Source organism: Zea mays, chromosome 2 (genome assembly GCF_902167145.1).
Source record: "Zea mays cultivar B73 chromosome 2, Zm-B73-REFERENCE-NAM-5.0, whole genome shotgun sequence".
Classification (NCBI taxonomy): Eukaryota; Viridiplantae; Streptophyta; class Magnoliopsida; order Poales; family Poaceae; genus Zea; species Zea mays.
The window spans coordinates 30286420-30292602 of NC_050097.1; the positions used below are offsets into that span (position 1 = coordinate 30286420).

The 6183-nt window shown below is 40.5% G+C and overlaps 1 long non-coding RNA gene and 1 pseudogene across 1 annotated transcript; both read right to left on the reverse strand.

Moving 5' to 3' along the window:
• Positions 1-2297: 2297 nt before the first annotated feature.
• LOC103648517 (beta-glucosidase 16-like) lies at positions 2298-3563 on the reverse strand (annotated as a pseudogene).
• A 103-nt stretch (positions 3564-3666) lies between these two features.
• Positions 3667-4143, reverse strand: LOC109939374 (uncharacterized). Its single transcript, XR_002267531.1, has 2 exons — positions 4055-4143; positions 3667-3949 (listed from the first exon to the last, which is right to left on the reverse strand). It is a non-coding gene; the product is annotated as an uncharacterized lncRNA (long non-coding RNA).
• Between the last annotated feature and the right edge of the window lie 2040 nt (positions 4144-6183).

Consider the following 6183-nt stretch of genomic DNA (forward strand, 5'->3'; position numbering starts at 1 on the left):
GCAAGTGTCCACTGACCTACTTATGTCCTATTCACATGATAATTCACTTCCCCGCATTACACAATTGAAACCTAAGGATTGACTAGCTTTCTATTTACCTTATTCTTGATTACCTTTTGGGTTATTGTGGTTAGCTTTATGCTAGCGCTCTACTCTAATCAATGAAAATGATGAGAATATTTATGATACATTGATGATATCTTGATTATGATGATGAGCTTGTGTTACTTTAGGGGACTCAGGATGTTTCTCGAGTACCTCTCCATAAGGACCTATTCGCTGAATGACCATCCGGGAAAATAGTATAACCATGAGGGTGGAATGGGACGCCCTTAGTTGATTACTTGGAGGAACTTGGGGGTGTAGTTGGCTTCATCGTTGTGCCGCCAATGGGGACCGGTGCATAGTGCTTGCTCTGCTAAGGGTGGGTGTCGAGGTTCATTCGATTTGATTTTGTTAGTCACCCACCTTAGGGAGCAGTACTGTGTTTGTATGACTGGTGAAACCTAACGGGCAGCTACACACCATGGGAATCTTTGTAAAGGCTACGTAGTGATACCCGGCCAGATCACCTAGGTAGTGGTCAATGGGGAGTAGCGCTCCTCGGGCAGAAGGGGAATCACGGCTCGTGGGTAAAGTGTGCAACCTCTGCAGAGGAATGAAACTGATATATCAGTCGTGCTCACAGTTATGAGCGGCCTTGGGAGCTCCTTTGATTAGAGTTACAGATGATCTGAGGTAAAGTGGTTCCATTTATGGTTTTGGCTACGATGATGATAATGATGTTCCTCGGTGAGAAAATGATTTTACGGGTTGGTTATTACTAAAACTTGGTTTCTACTAATAATAAATACCTGACAAACTAAAAGCAACTGCTTTGAGCCTAACCCGACATAAAGCTAGTCCACCTCAGCCAAACAGGACATTTGCTGAGTACGTTGATGTGTAATCACCCTTGCTTTCACAAAACACTAGGTTACCTTTGGTGCAATCTATGCGTAGGTAAAGAAGGAGAAGAAAGTGTCGAGGCAGATCTCCAGGAGTTTCAGGACTCTACGAGTTCGAGGATTAGGCTAGCGACCTCCCCTAGTAGGCTACCTGTGGTGGTTTTATTTACGTTGGCTACATTTCTATTATGTGCACTTTGATCTATATTATGTAAATGGCTCTAGTCTGTAATATTATTATTTACTCTTTATTAATATTCGAAGCATTGTGCTATGATGAGTCATTTATGTAATCGCTGTGTACGTGAATTTTTGATCTTGACACGTAAATGGTTCGCATTCGGTTTACCTTCCAAAACCGAGTGTGACATATTGTCTCCGTTGATTCCAGTATGTCACTATATAATGCATGATTTAATGTAGATGGCCACTAGTTATGTGTGCAAGTTCTAGTTGATGAAGTGGCAATATGTTCTCACTTATCAGTCCCTGATAAGCTAAAATTTCACCAAAACCTGGACATATAGGCCAAGTGCAGGTAACCATATCATAAAAAAAATGCAATTATCTTATTTTTTTGTCATGTTATTTCTATGTTGGAAATATATTTTGGGCTAGGAGGATGGCCAGACTATGTACTCTACTTCTTCATTTTCAGTAAATTCCCTTTAGATACATATTTGAAAAAAAATAAGCTTAGATTTTATTATGGCACAGCCATACATGGGCATGAGAAAAATTATTGTGTAAACATATTTAACAAATCGTTGAGTAATGTAGAAACATGGACCTTGAGAATCCTGTATTTATGTACTAGGAAACCATATACTTAGGTAAATCTTCAGAGGCCATCTCTATCTGTTCATAGCCTTTGATAAACTTGCTATACCATTTAGCAGACAGTTTTGGTGTTCGCTTTAGTGACTTGAAATTCACATGACAAAGACCATACTTTACGGTGTAACCAGAGATCCATTCAAAGTTATCCATCAAAGACCACACAAAATAACCTCTCACATCTGCTCCTTTCCTGCACAGAAGTAGAAACGTTTTCTTATTACCTGACTGGAGAGTAGTTTACATGAAAATATAATTGAGGCATGCAACAACCTTATTGCAAAGCTCAAGTAAGTGAGGTAGTCACGAATGTAAGTTGATCTTTCAGTATCATTAATTATTTCTTCTGTTGTAGTGCTAATATTGGCTATTTGGGCATAACCTGAAAGATAAAAAAGGGAGATCAAGAGATCCATACAGATATTTTTATGGTACCAGTGTACTACAAGTGTAATATATGTAAAGTAGCATGGAAGTGAATCATTGTTATGTACAAATGCATATATTTTGTATCTAATTTGTAGATTTTAGTGAACCTAGTAACCCACCATTCTCTGTGATGTACAAAGGTATGTTTTTATATCTCTGGTTTAAATACATGACCAACTTCTCCATGGAGCTTGGAACGGCATATGTGTTTGCAACAGGTGTCTGCAGTATTAGTTTAGCTATGTTAACTTGTGCAGAATTAATTTGTAACTAGGATTCTTGTTGAATAGAATAATGCAATATAGAATGCCGATTTTTACCGGTTTTCCAATGGGTATCCCATTTCGTTCTGTTGATATAGAAACTAAAGCTTCAGAAGGGTAGGCGTCCATATCACATGGAGAATATATGCAATCCTTAACATAGAATGTTTGGTAATGATTTACCCCGATGAAGTCAATTTGGTTCTTTAGTAGTTTCTTCTCTCCTTCTGTGAATTTTGGCAAGTTTGGACCTAAGATTTGGCGCATCTGGTGAGGATAGTCACCAAAGAACAAGGGATCCAAGATCCTGTTTTAGCATATATCATCAAGTGAGCATTCATTCGTGAAGACCAAAAGTTAGTTCCAATCATAAAATACTATTATGATGGAAGATTACTGAATCAATTGATACCATGGAGCATTGAAAGACAGAGCTCAGCTTACTGCCAAGTGGTCCTCTGTGATATTCCTTAGTGGTTCATACCATCTTAGATGTAATGAAATTCCTACAAAGCCACCTTGCTTGGACTGAGAAGGATGGAGAACAAGGAAAACAAATTATACAACTTTCATGAGTATTTAAGAGCAAGCACGCAGTTAGTCCCCACTCCCTTTTGATCCAAATATTTCTTTTGTACCTTGTAATTCTTTCTGTAGATGTTGACCGTCTTTGCATGAGCTAATATCATGTTATGCGCTGCAATGTAGGGCTCAGTTGATGAATTCCCTGAATCACATTTCCCATATGGCTCAGAACAGTGGTTGGGTGGAAATGCCCCAATGGAGTATGCAAGCTTTACAACAAGATTTGGCTCATTGAATGTGACCCAATGCTTTACTCGGTCACCAAACATCTTGAAACAAAGCTCAGCGAAGTAGGTGAAGTCCTCCCTGAATAGAAATACATAAACAATCACATATGAACTTACTGCATCTTCGTAGATAAAGCTATAATATAGGCGACTTACTGAATCTCTGGGCTTAACCAAGAATTGTATCTTTCTTGGAGTTCTTCAGGTATGTCAAAGTGGTTGATCGTCACCAATGGTTGTATCCCTGCTCCAAGTGTATCAAATGTCAGGCTCATATGAAAGAGACTGAACTGAAAGGCGTGCTTGTTTTGCAGGGTGGCATTTGTGGAGGGAGGTAGCTGCCCGCATAATAACAGAACAAAAAGCGTACCTTTTTCCAGCAGTCCGTTGATGAGGCTATTGTAGAATTTAATGCCTGCCTGATTAACACCTCCGAAGCGACCCTCTGACCATGGATATTTGAAAGGTACATGCATATAATTTAAGCTAAACGCCGGCACTAAGGAAGGATTATGTGCGTGTTGTCGAGTTGGGAGCTAAGCCATAAGTCATTGACAGTTGGTGTAATTCTGAGAATGAGCTCACTTGGAAGAATTCTAGACCACGACAATGAGAATCTGTAGGAGCCGAGGCCAATCGAATGCATCATTTCTATGTCGTCCTGCCAGTGTTGACTTTGTGTGAGATTTTACTTTTTAGAGGGAACTGTCGACCCCCTCAGCTTTCTTGATAAATAAAGTATCTTTTTGTTTTTGGTGATGCTTACCTTGTATCGATGATAATGGTCAGCAGCCACGTCGCCATTGCTTCCATCGTCAATATTTCCTGATTTATGGTTAATTGCCAAGACTAAGACAGGCAACAAAATCAAGCATGTCTGTGATTTTTTTTTCACGATTTCAGCACTCCACAGGGGCGACCGGCCCTTCGTGAATCGTGACCTCGTCGTGCAGTCCTCCTCCGGTAGCTCGAAGGATCGGGAACCGTCAGTCCAGGGAGCGACGACAACGACGGCGACGTCGCGATCCGACGCGCGGTGTCCTGGCGTCGTGAGCTTAGACGGGCCGCTATTTCTGTCACCCATCCATGTGCCGTAACCTAGTGCAAGCTGAGCGGCTGGATGTGCTGGACAGCGCTGTCGAGCGGCGAGAGCCGTCCAGTAGGCGTAGGCCGACTTCAGACGATCTGACGAATCCGAGCCGAAGACTCATCCTAATCGGGCCCTCTATTTCCTAAGCCCCTCCAAGTTCTAGCTAGCTAAACAGAAGATGCATCATGCATTCACTAGCCAAAAAAAAAATGTTCACTTCCTCCCCTGATTCAAGAGCGCGAAATGATTTTCTAATTGAGACAAAAAGAGAAAGAGGAAAGCGCAGTGCGCAATGACCTTCTAAATAGATACGTCTAATTAACATGCAATATGTATGAGCGTGGAAATTAGGCTAAACCATTAAATTTATGACATCAAGAAACGTGTTGAAAAATATTTAGCACAACATAATTGAAAGCACCAAGCAAAAAGAGAAGGAGATGGTAGTGCCACCTGCTAATTCCATATTGTCTAGAACTGGTTAGGCTAGGTTATTAACGACCGGCCAAGCCGGTTTGGCTGCTGTGTTCGAAACTTAGGTCCGGTTATATAATTCAGCTAAAATAAGTTAAGAGGCAAACAAATAACATAAATTATTAGGTGGATATGTAATCTATATATCTAGATTATAATAATATATAAGTAGATCATTAGGTGCTTATATAATTTATAAGTTGGATTATTATATAATCCTGTGAGGAAATAAACATGGCCTAAGTTGATTTATAAATTAGTTTTGGATCTATTTTAGCATGTAGATCGTATTTTGGACTTGGTTTTTACTAGGATGATACCAACTCTCTCTATATGTAAGAGGATTATGGCTGATTAAGGATACCCAACTTATCGTCAGAAAATACAACTTCTAATTTATTTACCTTACTTTCTCTCTATCTTACTGCTCATGGGGAGATTTTATAGGTGATCTTAACAACCTTAGAGCAATCTTCGTGTGGTATTCTCTGATGGGTCTTTTTCAAGAGTCAAGGAGTCTAGGTCGGGCGTGTATCCTCTTACGTCGACTGCACGTAGGCCCTAGGCCCATGTGTCAGTGATCCACCCGACGTCAGAAGATCCTAACCCGTCTGAGCCACCCGGGCCATGGTATTGGGGCGTCGCCCCAAATTTGTTAACTCCCACGAAAATATTAAAATAGCATATGATTAATATTTGTTACATGTTTTAAGTATTTAATATATATATATATTTCATTCTTGTACTAGATTGTATCTCTAGACTTGAAATAATTGATGAAAAAGAACAAAGATATTACTTTACAATGATGTTTTTTGTCATGTAACTTTTAAACTAGATGTTTTTGCCATTCTTTCATTAAAAAAAATTTGGTCCATGGCTTTAGCCAATCTTGGTTCCCCATTGCCGAGAGTTTACCGATAGACGAATATGTTGAATAATTAGACAAATTCCAGTTTAAATTCCGAATATAAATCATGACCAAATCAGAAGAACTGAAATAACAAGCCAAATCAGATGATGCGTACTGATTAGACTTACTGATAGTTGGCGCGCGCCAGAATCAGCTGGGTCGACGATGTCGAAGTAGCGAATCAACAGGGTCGACGAGGTCAGAAGATCACGAGCAGTCGCGTGAAGACGCTTCCCAAAAACCTTATTCGCCCTCTCCCGGTGCAGGATCTAGAAGACGAAGGGTTCCGGAGACCTGCTCTCCTGATCGCAGATGCACCTCTGCGGTCGGGACGAAGGGAACTAAAAGGCGGCTCAGCTATGAAGAGAGGCGAAAGCGAACTGAGATCTGGGATGATTTGGAGGCTGGCTGCCGGGCT